We start from the raw sequence: 27,279 nt of genomic DNA, 5'->3' as shown, positions 1-27,279 counted from the left end.
CGTTGGTATCAGAGCTTGACTGCCTGTAGGATTACCAAGCCAAACTGGTCGAAGTTGAGTCTAGAAATTCTTTAGTTATATAAGGGAATTGATTGTGGGATGGAACGTAAGGCTCTTTTACTCCTTATACCTCATGGCCTTCTGATCTGAGTCATCATCTTTCTTCTACGGGGATTAAGAACTAGGCTATCTCTTCTTTCTATCAGGATCACGTGTTACTAATCCGTAGACTTATAGATTGTTGGATTTAAGCTTGAGTTCAGTTCTACTACTTCCGTATGTTAATTGTTGATCTCGAAACCTTGATATTGTGCTTCTGAGTGGTTATGCCACCATTTTTGTGAATGTCTCAAGTCTTTTCTGAGCATTTACAGCCGTTATGCTGTCCGAGTCATTCCAGGTTTCTAAATAGTCTGATGCATTTGCAAATCCTTTTCCTCTGGTTTCAATGTTCCTTTATGCCAGCTCAATCACACTAATTGTTGAGTTGAGGTATTCTATTGCCTTGACATTATGTTGGAGTTATTATTATGACCCTAGGTGTCTTAGGGGATCATCTAGTAATTTAGCCATGATTTGTGTTCCCAGTGTGATGATTCTGGCCATCATTCTCGAAAGCATCCCTTGATGCCACTTAGTTAGTAGGTATTCCATTCCGGGCTTCTTGAACCCGAGATTCACCCTACTTACTTCATGTTGATAGTTTTGCTCGTTCCTTTAGGATATTAGTAACTTTGTGGTAGTCCTCGAAGTCCGTGGTATCTTCTTCTTCCAAATACCATGAACTACTTATGGCAGAAGTTCCTCGTTGAACTGAAATATCACAACAGGATTGTTCTTGATGAGTTCTCCATTATATATTGTGACTCTGCCAGTTCTACCTTTCTGCATGGGTTATCCGGAAGAATTATGTTGAACTTTGTTCGGCATACCAACCCATGTATCCACAACTCAGAAAGTTATATGTTCTTTTGAGTTGTCTCTCTTTAGTTGCCTTATGACCCTCGTCTATCAATTGATAGTCAAGAGTATGCGTGCGTTCGTCTATCGATGCCTATCACTCTTGTGGTCCGTCAAGCCATTCTATCGCAGAATGACTAGGAGAAACAAACTCCAGTACCTCTTCCATATCCAGGATTGGGTCAAAGTAGTTGTATTCCGCAGATCAAATGCCAATCCAGCTTTTGGTTCTGTTCTACCTTGGAGTATTAACCCCCTTTATGTCAGAATTGTCATGAGAACTGCACCAACTCTCATGAATTTTGACGTAGTAATACTTCTCACCATCATTAGTCATTCCTCGGCCATCGTGTTGATGCAACCGGAATACCGACAAATGAATTGTGATGTGTGAAATCACTACTCCCAGCAACCTCGTTGCTTGGTAGTTAAAGGATAATAATTTCAATCTTAGCATGTTGGTTTTTGAATCATCCTCTAAGACTGATCGTGCTACCTAGTCCTTATTTCGGTGCACCCTTCGATTGATGAGCTAGGATCTTGTCAAGTCCTCACTCATTTGATCATATCGTCTTGCCCCAAAAGGCAAGATTGTTCTCGAGCTTAGTAACATATCGGTGGTTCATGATTTTCTGAATGTGTTCTCAGAAGTATTACCAGGTTGTCACCTGACCGCTATGTTGAGTTCGTGATCAAGTTGGTTTCTTGTGAACCACCTTTCTCCAAGAATCTGTGTTGGATATCCCGAAGCTAGTTGGTTAAGCTAGACAACAACTTGGAGAGTTGGAAGATAAAAGCTTGCCTGACTTAGTTCGTTCCAAAGGGATATTCTTGTGTAGTGTGTGTTGAAGAAAGATGATATCTTCATCGATTGGTCCTTGTGATCAGTTGCTGGACCTATTGTCTTATCAATCCTTTGATTTGAGTGTGGGCTATCGTCAAATCAAGTCAGAACCAACGATGTTCGTAATGTTGTCTTCCTCGTGGTTGATCCCTCGAGCATACACCATTATATTTTTGGGTCTGACCAATGCTATCACCGTGTTCACACGATGGTGGAAGTTCAGTGATATGGAAATTCCGATGAGTTGTTGTTGAGCCCATTGACAACATCCTTATCTCCTCCATGATGTTGTTGAACATTAAGTTAGTGTTGGAAACTTTTGAAAGCATTTCTTCATGCTAACTCATGAAGTACTTGTTTGATGAAAGGAGTGACTTCCTCTTATACACGTGCATTTGGTGAAAGTTGCCGCCGTGGATTTGAGAAAGGTTAGTTTTGCTTTCCTTTGGAATCATCCCAAGTCAGTCATGCATACGTGCGAAGTATTCTGTGGTCTGGAGACTTGCAACCTTCATTCCATATGTGTTCCGAGCACACCAAGCCACTGATTGATTTGTTCAAGGAGAAGAAGTTCCTTCTTAAGAGTATACCTTATGCAAGGATTTGATATCCTCGTTGATGGTTCCCCACCTGAACTCGGTAGTGTTTTATTATAAGACTACCACGTGGTCATGCTTGTCTGGGACAGCGTGTTCACATGTTTGTAGCAGAACCAGCTCATGTTTTGGAGCTTGCTATCGTAGTTCATCTCCCGAGAATCTCGCAACGTCATCTCGTCGATTTGTGTTGCAAACTTTCATTTTTCTTCCTAGACTCGATGAGTCTGGAATATCCTGACACCAACCAGATCTGAATCTCAGGCAGATATGATGGTTGGAACATTTCCCAAGAACTATAATATTGGTCCTCGAATAACCGGTAAAGTGGATGTCGTGGCCAACACACCCAGCCGGAAGACCTGTTATTATAATATCTTGATTGATGAAGTTGGCCACCTCCCCATAGGGATTTCGTAGGGTTTACCCCCTAGTTGCCCCTATGGATTTTTGTGTTCCCGAAGTCCGACCTTTACTTGATGTTCTAGATACCAGATCATTTCTATGAATGGGTTACACTAGCACATCAAGGAGAACATTAGAAGCGGAGTGCTAAATGTCTCTCGGTCGATCATCCAGATTTTGTTCCTTGGCTTCGCTAAGGTGTAATCTGAGAAGTGTTATCTTCCTTTGCATCTGCGTCATCCATCATCATTCATCGTGGTAGCAAGTTGTGTTGCCAGGATCCTTGACACGGATGTTGGTAAAACCTTGATGAATATGGAAATGCTCAAGTTCTTGAGAGCACGCACAAGAGCTACGTGTTATCATCGGCACTAACTGGGATTGCTCTCAGTTTCCTCGGCAATGCTATGATCTTTTCAACAGTGTATTCACTCTCTGTTGTTGGGTTCTTCCCCAGTTACCAGAATCATTCCCAGCATTGGCATTTTGTTCCTAGCTTGCACCGCCAATGTGCCATTCTACCATGGGTCTCTTCCATTTCCGGTGGTAAGCAAATTCATCCATTACGTTGTCTTCAACAAGGTAATCCACATCATCCAAGTCCGAGTATGCCATTCTACCGACCCCCGCCAATCGATTGCTGTGATTTGCCCTAGGCTGATATAGAGAGTCTCAATGATCTCTATATCAAAGGTAATTCTTTTTGCCACTTAAGGGGATATATCTTCGAGTCACCTTCCCTAAGGTGCATCATTATGGTGTCATGTCAACTTAACTCCTCGCTACGTTGACAATCGTTTACCACATTTTTGAGTCTGGAATTGTTGTCTACCTAGTGAACCTTTGTCATCTGCTTCACTCCAATTCCTATGGATGTGTACTTCGTCTCTCAGCTCGAGAGATGTTGTTATGTCTCATTCCGTGGGTTAATCCTGAGTTGTTTGACCTTCGAGAAGAACCATTCTTTTAGGATCTTTCCTTTCCTCTCGTTGTCATGTTAGTTGGAGTTCTCAGAGCAAGACGACGGGACAAAGATGGTGATCGAATCAACGTTCATTCGAAGTGCAACCTGGATCGTGAAGATTATACTAGTTGCGTTTCCCCTTCACCTTACCCTACGCTTGAATCTCGAGACGAGATTCTTGTTTAGTGGGGGTGAGTTGTCACATCCCTAGCTTCTGGTAATGCACTAGGCTAGACCTCTTGCTGCATCATGTTTAAATTCAAATGAAATTTGAATTGAGGAATTTTCAAAAGCCTCAGAAACCTTCTAAAAATGATCAACATTAAAATCTCCTCAAAGAAGTCCAAGAAAATGTTCCTCTTAGTCTCTGAAAATATTGCAAAGAGGTAAAACTCAAAACAATATTTTTGGTATCTCAGAGTTAATTAATTTGGGCATTTGAATTAAATCAATAATTATTTGAATTGGATTTATATCTACTATTAAATAAATATAGGTCCAATAATTCTGAAATATTTTGTGGAGCATTGTTTTAATTCTTTTAGCTCCTAAAAATATTGTCAGAAGCAAAATAAATTGAATTGGTTTCAAAACCAAATTCAAAACAAACCTGCAAAATAGAAAACTGAAATAATTAGAAAAAAAATAAAAAGAACAGAGCCTACCTGGCCTCACCCGTGCAGCCACCAGCCGGCCCAGCTCCCCCACCAGCGCGGCCCAGCCCACCTTCCCCCCCTTGTCCTCTTCTTCCTCTGCCAGTAGGCAGAGGCGAGGCGTGGCGCGCGCCCGAAGAGCGCCGGCCACCTCCTGCTTCGCGCTGGAGGCCTCCCCCTTCGAGCCTATCCATGCGTGGAGACGCCACGCAGCCGCCCGGAGCCGTCCAGCCCTCCCTCTCTTCCCCTGGACCCCGTTCCCTCCTCTGCTTCCCTCCCGCGCACACCACCGAGCGGAGCTCGCCGCCATCGTCGCCGTACCCATGGCCACCGGCCACCCCTAGCCTCACCGACGCCCCAGGAAGCTCCGCGGGTCCTCCCTCTACCTCCTCAACGAGCCACGAGGCCCCGGACGTGCCGCATCGCCGCCATCGACGTCGTCTTCTACCTCGGACCCGCCGGCCGTCTTCGTCAAATTCGTCGGCTCCGGTGCCTCCCCGAGCTCGCCGAGGCCACCACTGCACCCGCTGTGAGCTCCTGTGCTGATTCCCCCTCTTCCCGTGCCCCACCTCCCTCTCTAGCTAGCCCCACCACTTTGCCCGAGAATCTCTCGCCGCCGGCCATGGCGTGGCCGTGGCCACAGCCACCCCAGCTCGTATCCGAGGCCACTGTCGTGCTCACCGTGATCTCAGGAGTCCGTAGCACGCCCCAGCTCCTCCTGCCGTGCTCCCTAACCCCGACCCGAGATTGCCCGAACTCCGGCAGCCGCAAAGGAGCTCGCCGCCGGCAGCTCCGGCCACCCCAGCTGCTGTCACTTACCTCTTTAGATGCGCCTTCCTCCCAGGAACCCGTAGGAGCAAACCGCACGTCAAATGGTGCTCCGTAGCGAGCGCACGGTGCACCTCCGCTGTCGGCCGTGGTCGTCGCCGGCGACACTCCGGCGACTGCCGACGTGGCACGCCTAATTAGCACTAATGACGCCTAAACACCCCCCCACAGCCACTGACAGTGGGCCCCGTAGTGGGTCAAAGCCCGGGTCAACGCGGGATTAGCCCCTGTGTCACTGACGTGTGGACCCCACACGTCAGGTTTGACCCGAGCCGGCCCCTGTTGACTTGCTGACGTCATGCCAACGTCATGCTGACGCAGTAATGCTTTCTGGATTTAATTTAATCAGGAAAATTCAGAAAATGCCTAAAACTTCTAAAATTCATAGAAATTCAACCGTAGCTCCAAATTAGATAATTTATATACGAAAAATTATCAGAAAAATTCAAGGAATCCATCTGTACCATTTTCATGCATGTTAGAACAACTTATAGCTGCTGTTTAGCACAAATCAATTAAATGGCATTTGAATAATCACATATGGAGTTTGAATTTGAATCTTGTATTCAAACCAACTTCATTTAATCTGTTGCTAGTTGCATTAGCCCAAAACACATTCATTTTTCCATGTCATGATCATGCATCATATTGTGCATTGCATTGATTGTGTTCCCTTCTGTGTTGCCGGTATTTGTCCCCTCTCGATAGACGTGATACCGATGATGTGATCGTTGACACTGATGAAGACTCAATGTTATCTTCAGAAGTGCCAGGCAAGCAAAACCCCCTTGTTCATTCCGATACAATCCCACTCTCTCGCTCCTGCTCTCTTTTACTGCATTAGGACAACACCGATTCAATTGTTACATGCTGCGGTAGTTGAACCCCTTTATCCTCTGCATGACCTGTCATTGCCACAGTAAATAGATGAAACCCACTAGCATGAGTAGGAGTTGTTTGAGCCCTGTTGTGCCTACTCATTCATGTTTGTTTGTCATGCCTGCTACTGCTTAGAGTTGAGTCAGGTCTGATTCATCGGGGATGAATCAGAGGTGTGTGAACATGTCCTACTGTGTGTGAGCTAAGTGTGTGAACACGATTTGGTAAAGGTAGCGGTGAGAGGCCATGTAGGAGTACATGGTGGGTTGTCTCATTGCAGCCGTCCTCAGGAACTGAGTTCTGTGTTTGTGATCCATGATTCAGCTACTACCATACATTGGGCCCTGAAATATGACCCCGCTCGACTTCTTATTCACCCTAGTCCTCTGTCCAGGAGTTGCAAGTAGTTTCTGGTGTTTGTAGCCTACTGGAGGCCGTGGACAGCGCTGACCGTAGGGGTGGGCTGTGATGCGGTAGGTACGTGGCACGGGTGTACCGGATGCCCGTTTGGTATCTCGGGAACCCTGTTCACATCGTTTGGGGCTGTGAGCGAAACTCCGGCCGGATCTCCTCATGGATGGAACCCGAATAGGCGATAAACCTGGACTAGAGACTTGAGTGTTTAGGTAGGTCGTGGTCTACACCCACGTCGGCTTTCGCTTGAAGTCTGCCGAGCACATGTCGTGTGCAGACGCTAAGTGGTGGAAACATGTATGAAGAAGTACACCCCTGCAGGGTTAACATCATCTATTCGAATAGCCGTGTCCGCGGAAAAGGACTTCTGGGTTGCTTATATCAGTTCATAGACAAGTGAAAGTGGATACTCTAAAATACGCAAGATAAGCGTGAGTGCTATGGATGGCGTTCTCGTAGGGAGACGGGAGCGGATCCATAGTGGTGTATTGATATGGTGAATATGTGGACTCGTGTGCGCCACCTCAAAAGAGTCGCTTGCAGTCGTAGTTCAGGATAGCCACCGAGTCAAAGCTGGCTTGCTGCAGTTAAACCCCACCATCCCTTTGTTGATAATGATGCATATGTAGATAGTTCTGATGTAAGTCTTGCTGGGTACATTTGTACTCACGTTTGCCTATTTTATGTTTTTGCAGAGAGACTTCAGTCTCACTAGTAGTTCGCGTGGACTTCGACGTTTAGCTTGATACCTCAGCTACGATCTTGTGCCCTCGGCAGGATCTGGTAGATAGTCAGGCTTCTCAGCCTTTTTCATTTTAGATGTCTGTACTCAGACATGATAGCTTCCGCTTGTGCTTTGACTTGTATGCTCTGATTGTTGGGTCATGAGACCCATGTTTGTAATATCTCGCTCCTCGGAGCCTATTGAATAAATTACTTGAGTCGTAGAGTCATGTTGTGATGCCATGTTGTATTGCACATATCGAGCATATTGTGTGTATGTTATTGAAATGCTTGGTATGTGTGGGATCTGACCATCTAGTTGTTTATCTTTAGTAGCCTCTCTTACCGGGAAATGTCTCCTAGTGTTTCCACCGAGCCATGGTAGCTTGCTACTGCTCCGGAACACTTAGGCTGGCCGGCATGTGTCCTTCTTCGTTCCTGTGTCTGTCCCTTCGGGGAAATGTCACGCTTTGAGTACCGGAGTCCTGTTAGCCCGCTACAGCCCGGTTTACCGGAGTCCTGCTAGCCCAGTGCTACAGCCCGGACCCACTTGCTGATGACCGACACGTTCGAAGCTGGGTCATGGATGCCTGTCCCTGTAAGTCTGTGCCACTTTGGGTTTACGACTAGTCATGTCAGCCCGGGCTCTTTATCATATGGATGCTAGCGACACTATCATATACGTGAGCCAAAAGGCGCAAACGGTCCCGGGCAAGGTAAGGCGACACCCGTGGGAATACCGTGCGTGAGGCCGCAAAGTGATATGAGGTGTTACCGGCTAGATCGATGTGACATCGAGTCGGGGTCCTGACAGGACTGGCCCATGAGTATACGGCCATGGGGGTCCTCGGCCCAATCCAACTGATCAGGAGACGACGTGTTGAGTACCCCCTAATCCAGGACACCGTCAGTTGCCAAGGTAGCATGGGTAAGTGGAGTCACCCACGTCCCATCAATCGCCACGCGTCATCAAGGCCATAGGCGATTAGGCCTACGACGCTCCAAACTTGCCCTTTGGATTCGCTTGGAAGCCAAGTCTGAGCGTGCCTTGGGCCTGGGGGCTACTATCGGTGTCCTAGGTATGGGGGTATCTAGCCCTGCCTGCCTGTGGCCCACCATGTGGCTCCATCGACGGCCTGGTACATCCCAGTTTCAGTATCAACAACTCAAGACCCTCGCGACGGGCCAAGCCTCGCGAGGCGGACGACGTCAAGACCCCCGTGGGGATCGGCCTCCTCAGGCTGGCTCCCGAGGGGCGGAGAGTTCTATGCAAGGTTGACCTCATGAGTCTTAGCTGACATGAGCCATGACGACCAAGGCCAGGCAGGTGCCAGGCGGGCGCCAGGCGGGCGCAGAGCGCATGTTTCCTCTTTGGTGCAAGGGAGGCAGGCCACAGGCGCAGAGTCCCGAGGAATCAACCAAAGGTTTCCATTCTGGTGCAACGAGACCAAGACCGCCAGGACGGCCGGATGGAGGTCATCAATGAGCCCACCACAGCGTCACGACCAGTGGCTTTTCGTAGGTGAAGACTACTTTTGTCAGGATAAGTTGTACTACTTGTCCCGTTTCAAATCCAGCCGTTCTGGGATCCCTTCCTACCAATATTTGGGAAGAGGACTGAGGGAGTCCTGGATTAGGGGGTGTCCGGATGGCCGGACTAAGACCTTTGGCCGGACTCCCGGACTATGAAGATACAAGATTGAAGACTCCGTCCCGTGTCCGGATGGAGCTTTCCTTGGCGTGGAAGGCAAGCTTGGCGATACGATACGAAGATCTCCTCCCATTGTAACCGACTCTGTGTAACCCTAGCCCTCTCCGGTGTCTATATAAACTGGAGAGTTTTAGTCCATAGGACGAACAACAATCATACCATAGGCTAGATTCTAGGGTTTAGCCACTCCGATCTCGTGGTAGATCTACTCTTGTACTACCCATATCATCAATATTAATCAAGCAGGAGTAGGGTTTTACCTCCATCGAGAGGGCCCGTACCTGGGTAAAAACATCGTGTCCCTTGTCTCCTGTTACCATCCGCCTAGACGCACAGTTCGGGACCCCCTACCCGAGATCCGCCGGTTTTGACACCGACATTGGTGCTTTCATTGAGAGTTCCTCTGTGTCGTCGCCTTTAGGCCCGATGGCTTCTTCGCTCGTCAATCGCGATGCAGTCCAGGATGAGACTTTTCTCCCTGGACAGATCTTCGTATTCGGCGGCTTCGCACTGCGGGCCGACTCATTCGGCCATCTGGAGCAAATCGAAAGCTACACCCCTGGCCATCAGGTCAGGTTTGGAAGCTTAAACTACACGGCCGACATCCGCGGGGACTTGATCTTCGACGGATTCGAGCCACAACCGGGCGCGCCGCACTGTCATGATGGGCACGATTTAGCTCTGTCATCGGACAACGCCCAGAGCGTCGCTCAGGTGTCCGCTCCGACCATTAGCTCGGAGCCCACTACGCCAGTCGGGGACGGATGGTTAGACGCCGCCCCGGAAACTGCAATCTCTACAACGATAGAGCCGGATACCAGACTAGTCCCTCGCAAGGCCCGTGAATCCAAGGTGCCGAACTCCGATCCGGACTCCGTAAATCCCGCACCTCTCCCGATTAAGCCCGATTGGGCTCCGGTCATGGAGTTCACCGCCGCGGATGTCTTTCAGCACTCACCTTTCGGCAACATCCTGAATTCGTTAAAGTCTCTCTCTTTGTCAGGAGAGCCCTGGCCGGACTACGGCCAACACGGTTGGGATGCGGACGATGAAGAAATTTGTAGCCCACCCACCACCCACTTTGTAGCCACTGTCGATGATTTAACCGACATGCTCGACTTCGACTCCGAAGACATCAACGGCATGGACGCCGATGAAGGAGACGATCAAGAACCAGTGCCTATAGGGAACTGGAAAGCCACCTCGTCATATGACATATACATGGTGGACACCCCTAAAGCGGGGGATGGCGAGGAGAAAACGGAGGATGACCCCTCTAAGAAGCAAGCCAAGCGCCGACGTCAGCGGCGCCGCTCTAAGTCCCGCCAAAGCAAAAACGGCGATTCCGGCACCGGAGATAACAATACGCCGGACAATGCCGAAGACAACCCCCTCCAGCAGGATTCAGTGCAGGAGGATGAAGGAGCCAGCCCTCATGAGAGAGCGCCCGACAAAGAGGATGAGGACGACAATTACATGCCTCCCTCCGAAGACGAGGCAAGCCTCGACGACGATGAATTCATCGTGCCAGAGGATCCCGTCGAGCAAGAGCGTTTCAAACGCAAACTCGTAGCCACGACAAGCACCCTCAAGAAGAAACAGTAGCAGCTTAGAGCTGACCAAGACTTGCTAGCCGATAGATGGACCGAAGTCCTGGCGGCCGAAGAGTATAAACTAGAACGCCCATCCAAGAGCTACCCGAAGTGCAGGCTGCTTCCCCAACTTGAGGAGGAAGCAACTAAACCTACATCACTCGCGTACGATGCGCCCGATCGGCCACCCCGTGGCCGCGATAGAGAGGCCTTCAGGCCCTCAACCCAAGCCGCACCCCGACACCGCTCAAAACATACCAGAGCACGGGGAGACGCAACAGACCTGCGAGACATCTCAGAGAATAAGGCAAGGCAAACAAGATTGATCTACGGATCGCATGGGCGCTCCGCTTCACGTGACGGTAGTCGTCACGCCGGACATAATAAGTATGGCCCGGCCGAATACAACAGACCAAGCTCGTCCGAGCTGCGTCGTGATATAGCCCAGTACAGGGGTGCCGCACACCCACTATGCTTCACAGACGAAGTAATGGATCATCAAATCCCCGAGGGCTTCAAGCCCGTAAACATCGAATCATACGATGGCACAACAGATTCTGCGGTATGGGTCGAGGATTATCTCCTTCACATCCACATGGCCCGTGGTGATGATCTACACGCCATCAAATACCTCCCGCTCAAGCTTAAAGGACCAGCTTGACATTGGCTTAATAGCCTGCCAGCAGAGTCAATTAGTTGTTGGGAGGACCTGGAATCCGCATTCCTTGACAACTTCCAGGGCACGTATGTGCGACCACCAGACGACGATGACCTAAGCCACATAATCCAGCAGCCAGAGGAATCGGCCAGACAATTCTGGACACGGTTCCTGACCAAGAAAAACCAAATAGTCGATTGTCCGGACACTGAGGCCCTCGCAGCCTTCAGGCACAACATCTGAGATGAATGGCTTGCCCGGCACCTAGGACAGGAAAAGCCGAAGTCTATGGCAGCCCTCACGACACTCATGACCCGCTTCTGCGCGGGAGAAGACAGTTGGCTAGCTCGTAGCAACAACATAACCAAGAGCCCCGGCAATTCGGATACCAAGGATAACAATGGCAGGTCACGTCGCAACAAGCATAAACGCCACATTAACGGTGACAATACTGAAGATACGGCAGTCAATGCCGGATTCAGAGGCTCTAAACCGGGTCAGCGGAAGAAGCCATTCGAAATAAACCCTCAGGGCCCATCCAGCTTAGACCGGATACTCGATCGCTCGTGCCAGATACACGGCACACCCGAACAACTAGCCAATCACACCAACAGGGATTGTTGGGTGTTCAAGCAGGCAGGCAAGTTAAGTGCCGAGACCAGAGACAAGGGGCTACATAGCAATGACGAGGAGGGGCCCCAGCCGCCGAACAACAAAGGACAGAAGGGATTTCCCCCGCAAGTTCGGACGGTGAATATGATATACGCAACCCACATCCCCAAAAGGGAGCAGAAGCGTGCTCTCAAGGACGTCTACGCGCTGGAGCCAGTCGCCCCAAAGTTCAACCCATGGTCCTCCTACCCGATCACCTTCGATCGACGGGACCATCCCACCAGCATCCGTCATGGAGGATTCGCTGCACTAGTCCTAGACCCAATTATCGACGGATTCCACCTTACCAGAGTCCTAATGGACGACGGCAGTAGCCTGAACCTGCTTTACCAGGACACAGTGCGAAAAATGGGCATCGATCCTTCAAGGATTAAACCCACAAAGACAACCTTCAAAGGTGTCATACCAGGGGTAGAAGCCAGCTGTACAGGCTCGGTCACACTCGAGGTGGTCTTCGGATCCCCGGATAACTTCCGGAGCGAGGAGTTAATCTTCGACATAGTCCCATTCCGCAGCGGCTATCACGCCCTGCTCGGGCGAACCGCATTTGCCAAATTCAATGCGGTGCCGCACTATGCATATCTCAAGCTCAAGATGCTAGGACCTCGCGGAGTCATCACGGTAAACGGAAACACCGAACGCTCTCTCCGAACGGAGGAGCACATGGCGGCCCTGGCAGCAGAAGTACAGAGTAGCCTCTCAAGGCAGTTCTCCAATCCAGGTGCCAAACGTCCGGACAACGTCAAGCGAGCCTGAAGTAACCTACAACAAATCTGGCTGGCACGTTCCGAGCATGCATAGCAGTGCGGCCCCAACCCCGGCCCCTGTCAAACGGCGACACTGGTACCACGCGTACATAATTACGCCTTAGAGATACCATGGGCATAAGGGGAGGGGCACAACAACAACGCGCCCAGAATGCGGCTCAACCGCACTAAGGGGCTCCCTATTTCGCCGTTTTCCTTTTCACACACTTTCAGGACCCAACTATTCGGAAGGCCTGTCCGGCAATACTCTCGCCGAACCAACGATGCAATAGCCAGGGAGGAAGCAAGCCACGTCAAAAATCCAGGTGGTCTCTATAACGAGTTTAATACCTGTTTCTCTTACAATCCTGCAGCTTGCCCCTGAAGGGGAATATGTCGAATACTCCCATCTCTTGCTTACCGCACTTTTTGTATCGCTCTGCTTTTGCAGCAGCCCTTTTTTAATGAACAATATATAGCTCTTACCTATTATTGTACTTATTTTTATATGCAAATATGTTCAGTCATGACACTATGCAACCGTACACTTTGGTACGGATAATACACAAAGGGCTTACAACACCCCATAACATGGTGTGAGAAGACTGAACACTCTAACAAGTGCGGCACCCCGAACTTATAGCACTATATGCATCGGCTCCGAATCATGTCTTTGGTCAATAGTTGGGTTTGCCCGGCTCCCATGTTTTGGTACCTTACGTTCCGCATTGTTGGCTAAGGTAGCACTGGGAGAACTACTGCGATTGTGCCCCAGTTGAGCTGGGTTAACACCTCAGTAGAGAAAGCTAAAACTGACTGTCATGATAGTGCGAGAGACCGGTCGCTGTTCGCGAGGTTTCTTCGAGTCCTTAAAGACTTATGCCACTTCGAGCAAGGAACCGGACTTATCCGGCCTAGGCGTGGATAGCGCCCCGAACTCGGTCTTCCGAATACTAGGGGCTTCGCGGAAATTTAAAATTATAGAATTCTATGGCTAAGTGAGAGTGATAAAGCATTATAAGTCCAACGGCCTGGTTCGTTGTGCTGAACGCCTCCCTAGATGGACCCAAGAATGGGAACAACACACCCCAGCACTCGTGGCATGGGGGTCGAAGCTGACGACTTGCATCTCTTAGATTTGATAAACGGCCGCACAGAAGGTAATATTTTAAATTAACAAGCGTTGCTTAACGCATAAGAACAAAGCTTCAGCGTACAGGATAACAAATGCGAGTTTACTCAAAAATTACATCTTTGGAGCACTCATCCGCTATGCGGTGGGCACCCTTCAGAATGCCATTATAATACATCTCGGGCGTACGACACTCCTTGCCCGGCAGGGGCGCGTCCGTCAACAACTTCTCTGCGTCTAGCTTGCCCCAGTGCACCTTAGCACGGGCAAGGGCCCGACGGGCACCTTCAATACAAACGGAGCGCTTGACGACCTCAATCCACAGACACGCGTCCACCAGCCGCCGCACCAGACCGAAGTAGCTCCCAGGCATGACTTCTCCAGGCCACAGCCGAGCTATGAGGCCCTTCATGGCCTGTTCGGCCACCTTGTGGAGCTCGACCAGCTGCTTCAGCTGGTCGCTCAGGGGCACCGGATGTTCGGCCTCAGCATACCAAGACCAGAACACTTTCTCCGTTGAGCTCCCCTCTTCGGCTCGGTAGTATGCGGCGGCATCAGACACACTATGTGGCAGATCGGCGAACGCTCCTGGAGAGCTCCGGATTCGGGTAAGTAGAAGATAATTAACTTTTATATTTTTTCTTTGCATAAAGAATGCCTTACCCACCGCTATCTTCTTCATCGCCTCGATCTCCTGAAGGGCCTTCTGGGCTTCGTCCTTAGCGGTCTTGGCACTCTCAAGAGCCAAGGCAAGCTTGGACTCTCGAGTCTTCGAGTCACGCTCCAAACTCTCGTGTTTTTCCACGAGAGGCTGGAGCTCTTGCCGCACCACCCACGCCTCCTGCTTCTCTCGCTCGGTGCGCTCCAAGGCCGCACTCTTTTCGGCCTTCGAAACCGCCTCTTTCAGGGTCGCCACCTCGGTCGTGGCTCCTGCAACATTAACGTTGGTCCTGTTATTATTATGCAACCAAGTATTTCTATATACATTTACAGGAGGTACTATGTACCCTCTTTATCCTCGAGCTGCTTCTTGGCACGGCCGAGCTCCCTCTCGGACCGCTCGAGGCTTTCCTTCAAGGCATTGACCTCCGCAGTCAGTGCGGCAGAGGTCAGCAGCGCAACCTGCATTCCCATATTGACATATTTCTATTAGACTCCTGCGTATATCTTTTGAGATCCTCAGTTCGGCTTTTCTTTCCGAACACCGAACTGAGCATCAGGGGCTACTATCTATGCGGTAACATTTTTATATATGTTTCTGAACACATACCTCAAAGCCCATTAACAGGCTTGTGCAGGCTTCCGTCAGCCCGCTCTTGGCAGACTGAACCTTCTAAATCACCGCACTCATAACAGTGTAGTGTTCTTCGTCGATAGAGGCGCCGTTAAGCGCCTCCAACAAATTGTTCGGCGCCTCCGGATGGACGGAAGTCGCCGGCGTCGCGGACTTGCCCTTCTTGTGAAGGCGCCGCCTGTCGGGCTCTGGAACCACTGATGGTTCCGGAGCAGTGTCCGGCCTAGGGCCGGACATAGATCCCTCCGGGGCTTTACCCCCTTCGGGCTGGGAGTCCGAAAGGTCGCCTTGTGGCGCTTCCAGGACCACCTCCTCCTGGTTTTGTCCCCTACGGGACTCCACCTCCGTGCCGTCTGTAGGGAGAGGGGAGGAGGCCGTCAGAAGTGAAGCGCTATTCACATCCGATGAATTCAGAGATCCACTCGACGAATCGCCAAGCTAAGCTCTGGGCGGACTGCATGATTAGCTTCGGTGTTAGAAGCTATCAAATAATAAAGGAGTGCAATAAGTCATTCGGGTAGCCGGACACTTACGATTTTGCCCGGGGCTTGACCCTGGATGGCCAGTCCTCCCCGCCGTCTTCAGCGTCGGGGGCGTAGTCCGGCAGAAGGGGCTTCCCCTTCTTGGACCCTCCGGCTTCCCCAGTTTGGGCGGCCTTCCTCTTCTTTCCTCCCCCTGTTGGAGGGGGAGAGGCATCTTATTCTTCCCCATCCTCCTCATCTTCGGAGGCGGAGGGTGAGTTGGGGCCGTCGGGCAAATCCGACGACACCAGGCACCGAGAACTCTTTCGGGTCCCCGTGGCCTTCTCCTTGGCCTTCTTCTCCGGCACCACGTGGGGTGCCGAAACCAGTAGCTTCGCTAAGTGTGCGTCTACTAGGCCTTCGGGCAAAGGGGTTGGACAGTCGAACTGTCCGGATGTCCTCTTCCAATCCTGTCAAAGGAACGGGAGTTTAGATCCCACATAAAGTCACACTATGAAATTCGGGTATCCCGTAAGGGACTAACGGTAAGCTTACTTCGGAGGCTTGACGTTTGGCGCAGAACCCGCAATCCTCGGTGACGGGAGGGGAGACCTCGGAACTCTTGAAAAGCACCTTCCAGGCGTCCTCGTGCTTCATTTCGAAGAGCCTGGATAGAGTCTGGTGCCGGGCCGGGTCGAACTCCCACAAATTGAAGTCCCGTCGTTGACACGGGAGGATCCGGCGGAAGAGCATGACCTGGACATGTTGACAAGCTTGACCTTCTTGGTCACTAGGTCTCGGACACAGGTTTGGAGTCCGATCACCTCTTTCGGATTGCCCCACGACAGGCCCGTCTCTTTCCAAGATGTGAGCCGGGTGGGAATGCCGGATCGAAATTCAGGGGCCGCTGCCCATTTAGGGTCACGCGGCTCGGTGATATAAAACCACCCAGATTGCCACCCTTTGATGGTTTCCACGAAGGCACCCTCAGGCCAGGTGACGTTGGCTATCTTGCCCACCATGGCGCCTCCGCATTCCACCTGTTGGCCTTGCACGACCTTCGGCTTGACGCTGAAGATCTTCAGCCATAGGCCGAAGTGGGGCTGGATGCGGAAGAAGGCCTCGCACACGACGATAAACACCGAGATGTTGAGAATGAAGTTCGGGGCCAGATCGTGGAAGTCCAGGCCGTAGTAGAACATGAGCCCCCTGACAAAAGGGTGAAGAGGAAAACCTAGTCCGAGGAGGAAATGGGGAAGAAAAACAACCCTCTCATGGGGCCTGGGGGTGGGGATGTGTTGCCCCGCATCTGGGAGCCGGTGCGCGATGTCGTTAGACAAGTATCCGGCCTTCCTCAAGTTTTTGATTTGTCCCTCCGTGACGGAGGAGGCCATCCATGTACCTCCCGCTCCAGACATGGTTGGAGAAGGTTGAGGTGGGAAGTGTGGGCTTGGGCGCTGGAGCTCGAGCACGCAGGGATGGATAAGCAGAGGAGGAAGAGGGCGTGAATGGAAAGGGCGGATCCTTATCCCCTTATATGGGCGGCCAAAACTACGAGCCCCCCACCGGCCTAATAAAACTCGTTTATCTCCCAAGCGCCGCGGTTAATGGCGCGGTTGGGTTACCCACACCCGTATTGATGAGAATCCCGGAATAAGGGGACACGATCTCTGCTTTGACAAGACATGCCAAGGAAATCGCCTCGCTAAACGCGCTGAGGTGGAAAAATAAAATGAATAAAGAGCCTGGCTGTGGCATGATGTCACGCCACGGAATACGTCAGCAGATCCAATTGATACAAATATTATTCTCTCTATGAAGGAATGTGGAACTTATTTTGCAAAGCCGGACACTACCCTGGTGTTCAATATCTTCTATGAAATATTCGGAGGAGGAACCCGCCTTGCAATGCCGAAGACAACTTGCACGCCGGACTCGTCGTCATTGAAGCCTGGTTCAGGGGCTACTGAGGGAGTCCTGGATTAGGGGGTGTCCGGATGGCCGGACTAAGACCTTTGGCCGGACTCCCGGACTATGAAGATACAAGATTGAAGACTCCGTCCTGTGTCTGGATGGAGCTTTCCTTGGCGTGGAAGGCAAGCTTGGCGATACGATACGAAGATCTCCTCCCATTGTAACCGACTCTGTGTAACCCTAGCCCTCTCCGGTGTCTATATAAACCGGAGAGTTTTAGTCCGTAGGAAGAACAACAATCATACCATAGGCTAGATTCTAGGGTTTAGCCACTCAGATCTCGTGGTAGATCTACTCTTGTACTACCCATATCATCAATATTAATCAAGCAGGAGTAGGGTTTTACCTCCATCGAGAGGGCCCGAACCTGGGTAAAAACATCGTGTCCCTTGTCTCCTGTTACCATCCGCCTAGACGCACAGTTCGGGACCCCCTACCCGAGATCCGCCGGTTTTGACACCGACAAGGACCAAGGCCACTGTAAATAGGACTAGCCACCACCATAGAGAGGGATCCGATTCACATCCCACCAGCTCCCTTGAGCTCAAGAACACCTCACCTCATGAGGCCAGTTCATCCACTGTACTAGTTCATCCCCAGACCTCCGAGGCAATCCACCAAAACGCTGGTGTAGGGGATTACACCCGAACCAGGATAAACTACTGTGTCTCTTTGTCTCTTTTAGCTTGATGCGCTAGGCTTAGGAGGATCACAAGTAGGCAGGATGGGTAGGTTGAGATCTCCGCACGCACCCCAGAGTTTGAACCTCTCAAGGGTTTGCGAATCCCTTAATCCGACAGATGTTTAATAGGCATTTATATGCTATTTTATAATATTTTTGGGACTAACCTATTAACCGAGGGCCCAGTGCCAGTTTCTGTTTTTTGTGCCTATTTTAGAGTTTCGCAAAAAAGGAATACCAAACGGAGTCCAGACAGAATGAAACCTTCACAATGATCTTTCTTGGACCGAAAAGAAACCAAAATACTTGGAGATGAAGTCGGAGATGCAACGAGGCGGACACGTGCCAGGAGGGCACGCCTAGGGCAGTAGGGCACGCCCCCTACCTCATGGGCCACTCGTAGCTCCCATGACCTAGTTCTTCACCTATATATACTCTTATACCTGAAAACATCCAGGAGAGCCATGAAACCACTTTTCCACCGCTGCAACCTTCTGTACCCATGAGATCCCATCTAGGGACCTTTTCCGGCGTCCTGTCGGAGGGGGATTCCATCACGGAGGGCTTCTACATCAACACCATTACCTCTCCAATGAAGCGTGAGTAGTTTACCATAGACCTTCGGGTCCATAGTTATTAGCTAGATGGCTTCTTCTCTCTCTTTGATTCTCAATACCATGTACTCCTCGACGTTCTTGGAGATCTATTTTATGTAATATTCTTTTGTGGTGTGTGTCAGTGTCAAAACAGGCGGATCTTGGGTAGGGGGTCCCGAACTGTGCGTCTAAGGCTAATTGTAACAGGAGGCGGGGGACATAATGTTTACCCAGGTTCGGGCCCTCTCGATGGAGGTAATACCCTACTTCCTGTTTGATTGATCTGGATGATATGAGTATTACAAGAGTTGATCTACCACGAGATCGTAGAGGCTAAACCCTAGAAGCTAGCCTATATTATGATTGTTCTTGTCCTACGGACTAAACCCTCCGGTTTATATAGACACCGGAGGGGGCTAGGGTTACACAGAGCCAGTTATAGAGAAAGGAATCTTCATATCCGAATCGCCAAGCTTGCCTTCCATGCAAAGGAGAGTCCCACCCGGACACGGGACGAAGTCTTCTATCTTGTATCTTCATAGCCCAACAGTCCGGCCAACGCATATAGTCCGGCTGTCCGAGGACCCCTTAATCCAGGACTCCCTTAGTAGCTCTCGAACCAGGCTTCAATGGTGATGAGTCAGGCATGCAAATTGTCTTCGGAATTGCAAGGTGGCTTCCTTCTCCAAACTCTTCAAAGTGTCTATTGTAAAGAGTAGTGTCTGGCTTCCAATTTAATGTTATGCTCATCGGCTTCTGTACCTTAATAGCCTCAACCTCCACGTGTCGAGCGAATGCAAGAAGTCGGGACATTTTTACACTTGCCACCCTAACCATGTAAATAAATTGTCTATTAAAGAGATGGGGATCTTCAGATCCAATCCACACCATCTTCCCCAAGCAAGGAATCATCAGAGCGTGCCCGAAAAAAACACTCCAACATGGCCGACGCTCGCCGCTCTTCCTCCCGCCCTCACAGCATCGAGCCAGGCGATTGGGAGAAGTGTACCGTATCCCATGGCCAATTAGTGAAGTTGCAAACCCAAGGGTTTCTACCTCCTGCATATCTAGTCCCCGTTCGAGCCAGATTGGCTTCCTTCGATGGCGGGGAGCAAGCGGAGAACTTTCCCAACCCATCCAGGGGGGAGCGAGTATGCCTTGTTTCCTACTTACTGAGGGGTGTCGGATTTCCAATCCATCCGGTCCTCCGCGGGCTTCTGGAGTACTATGGCCTCCAGCTGCACAACTTGACACCTGCCTCCATCCTGCACATCGCATGTTACGTCGCTCTTTGCGAGCTATTTCTGGGTTGCGAAGCCCATTTTGAGCTATGGAAGAAGCTGTTTTGCCTCATCCCCCGTAATCTAGGGGGATCAATATTCCAAGTGGGCGGAGCCAAGATATGGCGCATCGCCGGGACCGGATACTTATCCAGCACATCAAAGAAGGCATCCGAAGAATGGCCTTCCGAGTGGTTTTATATTGAGGACATCTCCCTTCCTGACCCAATCCGAATGGGTCTTCCCGAGTTTACAAACGCTCCACTGAAGAAACGTCACAACTGGTGTCCCTGGAGCCTCAGAGAGGAAGATAGCAGGGAGGTCCTTCAATTGATGAGCAAGATAAGAACGCTCGCTCAGTCCGGACTATCAATAGTCGAGGTTATGGCGATATCCATAATGCGGGGGGTTCATCCATTCCAGTACCGATGGCGTCCCATGTGGCACTTCAATGGAGAAGACGACGCCACCCGCTGCGGTCAGAAGGGTCTGGACTCCACCACCGCTCCGGTGAAATATTGTCCGGTTTATACAAGGGGGAAAGAGAGGAGTTCATCCACATTAAGCCACGAAATGGATTTTCCATGTACAACCCTCCCAGCTGGGTGAGTTGCCATTCCTTACTCTACTCTATTCATTCCCTGAGTCTTTTTTTTCATAAATGTTCACACCATCCATTTATAACAGGAATGGCGGAAAATAACCAGGGAGATCCATAGCCCGGCACCACAGCCAGAGGACCATAACCGGGCCCTTGACTCCGGATTCGAAGAGGATACAAATATATTCGTGGAGCTCGGGGAAGGGGTGTTCTACCAGGCGAGCTGTGACGGCACAGAAGTGGCCTTCATTGATGACTATCCCGGCCTCCTCCTGTATCGCATGTAAGTAAACAGGAGACTTATCTTCCGAAAAGGATTTACTCTTTCCGTTTCACCCACCACACAATTCTTATGCTCTAAAGGGAAGACGATTGGTGCGCCATGCCGAACCCGAGGCGACTCACCAGCAAGGGGCGCCCGTGTTGGGTAAGCCTTCAAAAAGAAAGGCGAACAACAACATGGCCGAGCCGTCATCAAGGAGGTATGGTCTTAAACATGCTCTATGGATGTCATCTTTAAAGTATGACACTATCCATTGTGTTTTAGCAGAAAGAACATCCGCCGGGCTATGTCCGGGGATCCCGCCAGCTGTGCCTCTACTAGCTGGATTCTGGACCCGGTCTCGAGGATGGAGGCCAACACGGAAGTGACACCGGACTATCCTCATACAGAGGATTCAGATAGAATGTCCGTTACAAATTCTGAAGTGGAGAGCGCCATGAATCATCAGCGTCGGTGGGCTGCACTCCGCGACCCTAATTTTTCAGAAGATGCTTCTAATGCCTTCAACTCAGGTGATGTGTACATCCGAGCCGCTCGGGATGGGCTTGCTAGAGCCACAAACCAGTATTTGAAAGCTATACGGGTAAGTATGAAAATCTGATAATTATGTATATCAGTAGCCCCTGAGACTTGAAACAGTTGGTACAACTGATTTAAGGATCTTTGTATTAATAGGTGCTCTCAAAGAAGAACAACCTATTGTCTCAAGAGCTAGAAAAGTGTCGAACCCAGCTAACGACCGCTATGGCCGAGCTGTCAAGATCCGAAAAGGCATCCACTGCTATGTATTCCCGAATTGAGAAAAAACAATATTGTATGTATAGACCAGTAACGCTAACAATATCTGATGACAAAATCCTCAGATAATCCGGAACAGAATCCAGGAATCCCACAAGAGTGTGAACAAGGAGTGCAAATGCAATCAGCCGTTGGCGAGCGTGTACTTACACGGGTCATTCAGGAGATAAACAGACTCCAAGATGCCAATACCCATTTGGGCGAAGAATTGAAAGATTTTCGGGCCCAGCTGACTGACTCCGTGAAGGAAAATAAGAGGCTTCAATGTGGCATTTTTAGTGTGCTCAAACGATCATTTATATAGTTCAGCAAAGAAAGGAACTAACAGAGTTATGTTTGTAGGTATGCTGACTGGCCGTCCCGAAGAGGAGATGCCCGGATCCTCAGGCGATCTGCTACAAGAGCTTTTGCAACTGCACGAGCAAGTTTGGCAGGTCATGCAGAGTGTCGCCAAGGCCTTGTGGACGTCCGCCTCCCTACCAGGAAGTATGGGGGAGCTTGTACAACTATTCAAGGGAGCGCGGTGGTGTTTCCGACTATGGAAGATATCTGCCTGTCGAGAAGGTGCGAGGGAAGCTTGGGCCATGGTGAAAACATGGTATACCAAGCTCGATCCAAATCATATGGCCCGGGTCGGACCTGTAGGGTCAGATGGGAAAGAAATTCCCGTTAGTCTAGTATATGACCAGGTAGGATTAGTCACAAAATATTCCCAACATGATTGTAGGCTAGACAACCTGTTGGATGGCATAGAAGAAGAAGCATTTGGGTCTAAGTGACTATGTACTTCAATTGACATATTTGTCCCTAGCTGGATTGTAAAACATTTGTCATGGTGGACCTTTTCGCTTCAGCCTCCGGACCCGACAGTCCGGAGTGTTTCCGAATACCCGCTCGGTTATATAAACCGGGGTACGCGTGGAAACCAGGCGTAGGGGTCATAGTTGCTTGAATAGACAAGTACCCAACTAGGTACATTATATTGCATGGATAGTAAGAAACATCTTCCAGAGAGAATAGTTCCGTTAAGGGGTCCTTTCCGTGGGTACGCATGCATTAATGTGTATGTCCGAACAGCAATAAAAAAGCGCAGTATATGTAACATTTGGGGGTATATATTGTGATAGGTAAAAAACATCTTTAGTCCACCGACCGAATATTTTCTTAAGAACGCTAGCTTTCGGCTTCACGCAGTCTGAGGTACACATCTGGAGTACCCGGCAGTAACAATCGCAGAGGTGCTCCCTTTATGCCCTAGCCGAGCTAACGAGAACGTAGGGCATAAGCACATGAGCCAGGCAACCCAGCTTGGCTAAAACTTAAGTCATATCGATGCATATAATGGCAAAAAAGGTACATATGGGAAAAGGACGCATGTGCAGTGGGCTTGATGTCCGGAAGATAATTATATTAAGCTTATGTATAAGAAGCCCCGGGTATAATGAGCGCACATACTTGAAGATTAGTGCATCACAAGTGTGTAGTCTAGCCACACTAAAGCTTTAGAGCTACAAAAGGAAAAAGCGAGAAGAGAGCTAAAAAGTAAATAAAAATGAACAGAGGGAAGGAGACAACAAAGAGTTCGACGCTAGGTGTAGAATCTTCGGAGTCTGGCCGCGTTCCATGGGTTCGGCTTGAGGCGATTATGTGATGCATCACGCAGGCGGTACGCTCCTCCGGTGAGAACTTTTTCAATAATTAAGGGACCCTCCCACTTGGGCTTGAGTTTGTCCTTTTTCTTCTCCGGTAGATGTAGAACGAGTTCGCCAATATTATAAGTCTTGGCCCGTACTTCTCTGCTTTGATACCTGTGACCCTGTTGTTGATAGAATGTGGAACGGGCTTTTGCGACGTCGCGCTCCTCTTCCAAGGCATATCAATTGTCCTGCCGTTCGAGCTCGGCCTCTCTCTCTTCGTACATGAGCACTCGAGGTGAGTCATGAATAATATCACAGGGCAACACAGCCTCTGCACCGTACACCATGAAGAAGGGTGTGTATCCGGTAGTGCGATTTGGCATGGTCCGCATCCCCCAGAGTACGGAGTCAAGCTCCTCAATCCAGTGCGTGTCTGATTCTTTTAAGGATCACACTAGTCTGGGTTTAATGCTGCTCATAATAAGACCATTGGCTCGTTCGACTTGACTGTTTGTTTGAGGGTGATAGACAGAGGCATAATCGAGCTTAATGCCCATGTTGCCGCACCAAGTTTTCACCTCATCGGCTGTGAAATTGGAGCCATTGTCGGTGATGATGTTGTGGGGGACACCATAACGGTGGGCAACACCCGATATGAAGTCTATCATGGGTCCAGATTCGGCTGTTTTAACTGGTTTGGCCTCTATCCATTTGGTGAATTTATCCACCATGACCAACAAGTATTTTTTCTTATGGCTTCCTCCTTTAAGAGGTCCGACCATATCAAGCCCTCATACTGCAAAAGGCCAAGTTATGGGGATTGTTTGTAGAGCGGTGGGTGGCATATGGCTTTGGTTGGCGAAAAGCTGGCATCCAACACAATGTTGGACGAGGTCATGTGCGTCTGCTTGGGCCGTCGGCCAGTAGAAACTTGTACAGAAGGCCTGGCTTACAAGGGCCCGAGCTGCGGCGCGGTGACCGCCGTGGCCGGCATGAATATCAGCCAAGATCTGCCGCCCTTCCTCCTCGGAGATGCATCTTTGAAGTACTCCGGTAGAGCTTTTCTTATAAAGCTCTCCCTCATGGACTTTGTAGGCTTTAGAGCACCGCACAATGCAGCGTGCCTCATTTTGATCCTCGGGGAGTTCTTGCTTATTAAGGTAGGCCAAGAAGGGTTCGGTCCATGGGGCGATAACAACCATGATGAGATGGGCCAAAGGTGTTATTTTGGTGGCAGAGCCCCCGATTATGTCAGTGTGTTCAGAATCTGGGGTTGTGGTCAGATCCGGACTGATGTTGCCGATCTCCCCTTGCCACACCACGGATGGCTTGAAAAGCCTTTCCAGAAAGATGTTACGTGGGATGGGGTCGCGCTTAGCACCGATGCAGGCGAGGACATCCACCGCTGGATTGTTTTCTCGAGCCACATGATGAAATTCGAGCCCCTCGAACCGAGCTGACATTTTAAGGACGACATTGATGATCGTGTCTTCGGCGTTATCGCCATTATTTCGACGCTTGTGTCTGTTGCGTTGGGGCTTGATGTTGCTATCTCTGGCTTCAGAAGTGCCATGTTTACTTAAGGTGCTGTTGCTACGAGCTAGCTAGCTATCCTCGCCCACACAAAAGCAGGCAATGAGCGTCGTAAGGGCTGCCATGGACTTCGGCTTCTCTTGGACGAGGTGTCGGGCAAGCCACTCGTCACAGATGTTATGCTTAAAGGACACTAGGGCTTCGGCATCCGCACAGTCGACGATCTGGTTCTTTTTAGTTAGGAACCGAGTCCAGAATTTCCTGGCTGACTCTCCGGGCTGTTGGATGATATGACTTAAGTCATCAGCATCCAGAGGTCGGACATAAGTGCCTTGGAAGTTGTCAAGGAATGCATCTTCCAGGTTCTCCCAACAACCAATGGAGTTTTCGGGCAGACTGTTCAACCAGTGCCGAGCTGGTCCCTTGAGTTTTAGCGGGAGATACTTGATGGCATGGAGATCATCACCGCGGGCCATATGTATATGGAGAAGGAAGTCCTCGATCGATACCGCGGGGTCTGTTGCCCATCATATGATTCAATGTTTACGGGTTAAAACCCTTCTGGGAATTCATGTTCCATTACTTCATGAGTGAAGCATAGGGGGTGTGCGGCGCCTCTATGTCGGGCTATGTTGGGACACAGCTCGGATGGATCCGGTCTGCAGTATTCGGCCCGGACAGGTGTGTATTTGTTATATCTGGCGTGGTGGCCATCGTTGCGCATTGGGGCGCACCCCCGCGATCCATAGATCGATCTGGTTTGTCCTGCTCTATTCTCCAAGTTGTACCACAGGTCATGCGCGTATCCCCGAGCTGTTGTGTTTCTATTTGTTTGGCGAGGCAGTGCAGGCTGGTGTTCGGGCTGCGTTGCCGTTTTATCTCAGCCACGCGGTGGTCGGTCAGCCGCATTATGCGCTGGCAGTGCTGGCTCCAGTGCCTCGTCATCGAATTGAGGTAGCAATTTGTGCTTTGGGTAACTTTTGGTTGGGTGTTCGAGTCCATATTCCTCGGCTGCCAGGACCTCGGTCCATCTATGAGTGAGCAAATCTTGGTCAGCTTGAAGCCGCCGCTGCTTCTTCTTCAGGCTCTTTGCAGTGGCTATTAGCCGGCGCTTAAAACGCTCCTGCTCGACGGGATCCTCCGGGACGATAAATTCTTCGTTGCCGAGGCTCACCTCGTCCTCGGAGAGAGGCATGTAATTGATGTCCTCCGAGTCGTCGTTCACGACCTGTTCATCAGGGCTGGCTCGCCCGTCTTCCCATTCAGCCTGTTCGAAACTTGGCTTGGCAGGGTTGTCGTTGTCTTCGGCGTCGTCCGGAGTGCTATTGTCTCTGGTGCTGGTATCGCTATTTTTACCATGGCGTGATTTAGAGCGGCGCCGCTGACGTTGGTGCTTTGGCTGCTTCTCAGGAGGTTTATCCTCAACTGGATCCTTTTTGTCATCGCCATCGTCTTCTTTGGGTGTATCCACCATGTATATGTCGTATGAGGAGGTGGTTGTCCAGCGCCCTGTGGGCGGTGGTTCCCTGTTCTTCTCCGGCATCGTCGTCCATACCGTCGATGTCTTCGGAGTCGAAATCAAGCATGTCGGTTAAATCGTCGACAGTGGCTATCAAGTGGGTGGTGGGTGGGTAACAAAGTTCTTCGTCGTCCGCTTCCCACTCAAGTCGGACATAGTTCGACCAAGAATCTTCTGACAAGGAGAGAGACTTTAATGAGTTTAACACATCACCTAGGGGTGAGTGTTGGAAGATGTCCGCGGAGCTGAACTCCAAGATTGGCATCCAGTCAGATTCGATGGGTGCGGATACACGCGGTTCAGAGCCTATGGCCGGAGACGAGTCCGAGGCTGCGATGACACATGCCTCGTTGGAGGTCAGATCTGTGTTCGGCTCTAGCGCCGGTGAGTCTGCGGCTTCCGTGGCGAGGTTGAGCTTCCCGTCCTCGGATGGTGCGCTCTACTCTGGATCTAGGGCCAGAGCGATTACAAGTGCTATCCCGTGAGCACAGTCCGATGATAGATTTAGGCATGTTCATCGTGGCGGCAGGGTGCGGCTGTCATGGGCTCGAATCCGTCGAAGATCACGTCTCAGAGGATGTCGGAGGTGTAGTTCAAGCTTCTAAACCTGACCTGATGGCCAGGGGCATAGCTGTCGATCTGCTCCAGATGGCCAAGCGAGTTGGCCCGCAGAGCGAGGCCGCCGAATACGAAAATCTGCCCGGGGAGAAAAATCTCACCCTGGACTGTGGTGTTGTAGATGATTGAAGGAGCCATTAAGCCTTATGATGACGATGCAGCAGAACTCTCAACGAAAGCACCAATGTTGGTGTCAAAACCGGCGGATCTCGGGTAGGGGGTCCCG

Source organism: Triticum aestivum, chromosome 6B (genome assembly GCF_018294505.1).
Source record: "Triticum aestivum cultivar Chinese Spring chromosome 6B, IWGSC CS RefSeq v2.1, whole genome shotgun sequence".
In the NCBI taxonomy this organism is placed as follows: domain Eukaryota; kingdom Viridiplantae; phylum Streptophyta; class Magnoliopsida; order Poales; family Poaceae; genus Triticum; species Triticum aestivum.
Note: the sequence above shows the minus strand (reverse complement) of the source record.